The sequence below is a fragment of the Rhea americana genome, unplaced genomic scaffold (genome assembly GCF_003343005.1).
Source record: "Rhea americana isolate MKP2758 unplaced genomic scaffold, rheAme1 scaffold_20, whole genome shotgun sequence".
Classification (NCBI taxonomy): Eukaryota; Metazoa; Chordata; class Aves; order Rheiformes; family Rheidae; genus Rhea; species Rhea americana.
In genome coordinates this window covers 2884579-2887228 of record NW_028186150.1, presented here as the reverse complement: position 1 = coordinate 2887228, position 2650 = coordinate 2884579, and positions in this window count along the sequence as shown.

Below are 2650 nucleotides of genomic sequence, written 5' to 3'. Positions count from 1 at the left end.
GCTTTATCAGATAAGCAGCAATTTACCTGAATTGCATTCAGGATGAGGCGAAAACATCCTGTGCGTGTGTGCTGCTACARGGCGAGGGCCTGTGCGTGTGCGTGTTTGCCACGGCCCTGCTGTTTGTGTGTAATTAATTTTGCATGCCAGTAGGTAGCAGTGCTGAGCAAAAGCAACAACGGAAAGCTGCCAGTCAGTGATTATAATTTATTATTCATTTCTGTTATAGGTGGGGTGTGCAGACAGTTACAGTAATAATTACCAAGACTAGGGTGTTTCCTAGGCAACCGCTTTTTTTTCTTCATTCATGCTGTTGCAGAGAGTATGCCTGTAAAGCATGACATTGCTGTATTCGGAGGTTTGTTGCCCTCCTGCTGCTCCAGGTTTGAGGTTAGTTACAGCATCATAAGGTGCTCTCAAGCATAAAAAGCTCAGGCTGGGATTAAAGCACACAGGGAACACTATCGCCAAGTCTTTCCCTCTACTCTCTCACTTTTAAGTAACAAGGTTATAAAAATGCAAATGCCATCGTGGGGTTGTTAATAACTAATATTGGTAAGGATTCCTTTAAGTTGTAAAACATCCCTCTCTTTTTGTAAACAAAACAGAATCCAGACTGGATTGCTCCGTATATTTTAAGAGGCTCGCGTTAAAATAAAATTTGCAGAAAGGGGCTTGCAGCTTGATCCGATCTTCCAGCGCTTAGCATTATAAATCAATGGGCACTGCTCCGTGTAGCTAATCGTAGGTGGTATTCGTTGTTTTTCCAGCGTTATGATAATGGTTCATAAAGAGGAAAGCAACGGGTCCTTCCTGAAGGAACAGGATTAATCCTTGATGCRGTAACGGAGTAATAGAAACCACATCTATTATCAGAGATCTATAAATGAATCATATTATCCTACATTTTTAGGCTTATTAGAGCACTCATTTTAAGAAACTTGCATCAAGCATTGTGCAATGATGAAAAGTAGCATTTCTCCGTCTCTGCTGTACAAAGCAGAGGGATTCATGACGCAATCTGGCGTGGAGACGTGGAATTTTTACCCATTAAAATTTTGAAGCAAGATGCTAAAGCATGATTACGCCTAGAGAGATTGTAATCTGCCGGCAGCGTGCTAACGTGGGAAGAAGAGGCCGTGGATTAATGGGGGCTACCGGCCTTGAGAGAAAACCGCCTGTGGAGCCTTCTGGAGCACTGGCTGGCTTTCACGGTTTGATCTCCCGGAAAGGTTAATGGTGATTTAAAAAAAAATATATATATATAACTTTCTTCTCAGCTGCCGCGTGAGTACAGTTGGCTCTGGAAAAGCTCCTCAGCCCGCCCGCGCCGCGCTGCCCTGTGGACAGCAGAGCGGCTGCCCGGGCCCGCGCTGGCCCTTCGGAGGGGCACCGGCCGCGCGGCCCCGCGTGTCCSTGGGGAAATCCCGGCGGAGCCCCCGCAGCGCCCGAGCTGGCGGCCGTGCGCGTCCTGCGCGCCCCCTCCTCCAGGTTAGGCTGCAAGTTTTAAAGAAGGCTTCAAGTTTCCTCAAAACGGCTTGGTAATTATTTTAATAACTTGTACGAGCAGGAGCGATACCCGCAGTGTCGATTCTGGCTTGCGAAATATTTTTTTCGACTGTTCTGAGGAAAAAGCAGTGAACAGTCGAAGAGCTTAAATACAAGCGAGTGGATCTCCTGAGATTAATCTGTCTGGTGTTGCTCAGGTAAAGACTTCTGCACAATTTAACAAAGGAAATAATTTTCCTATTTTTATAATGCATGTCTTTCTGAGGTATAAATTACTAAAACCACGCTGCTTATCCTCAGCAATGTTATAGATGTAGATAATTTACTGTGTATCACGTTATCAGTTCATTAAAGAGATGCAATAAAATCATTATTTACTAAGAAACAGCAACCCTTGCAATATCTCGTTGGAGAAATTGGCTGATGCAAGAAGATCATATTTAAGCCTGTATTCACAATAGCCCTTTAAAATCTCATCTGCTTCCCACTTGAGTTTGGCGGCGGAGCCGGGGGCGGCGGCGGCCGTGCGGGCTCTCGCGGGAAGCGTGGCAGGAGCGCCGGCCGCGGGAGCAGAGGCGCTGCGGCCCCCTCCCCCTGCTCCCTGCCTAAAGATTACTCTGCATCCCAGACAAAGGAAATATTTAAACTGTTAAATCTGAACAAAGATACAGTCTGCGTATGACTTCTCTGAAGCCCTATAAAAATTCTTTAAAATTGCCTATTCACTCAAATTTACTGAGTGTAGCAAAAATGTCAAAGGCATAAAGTCAGAGAAGATTGAATAAAATAATGCAGAAAGACAGATTAGTCATGCACAGACCCACACAGCCTTTCACAGCACACAATACCACTTTTTATTACCGCTCTATCTTTACAAAGACTATGTTCAATACATAGAGGATGATACATGGTCAGTCATGTAATCTGCCTTTGATTCCAAGACTCATTTATCTGGGCCCTTTTCACAAAGACATTGATGAGAGATTTCAGTGTTTTCAGCGCATTGTTTTATTTATCATATATAATGGCTGGTGGAAAAAAATAGGAATTATGTCACAGATACTGCATAAAGGAGTTGTATGAAAGACTCTGTGACAAAGTTTGGTGGAACGCGCCGCAGCTCGCCCGGACGCCGCCCCTC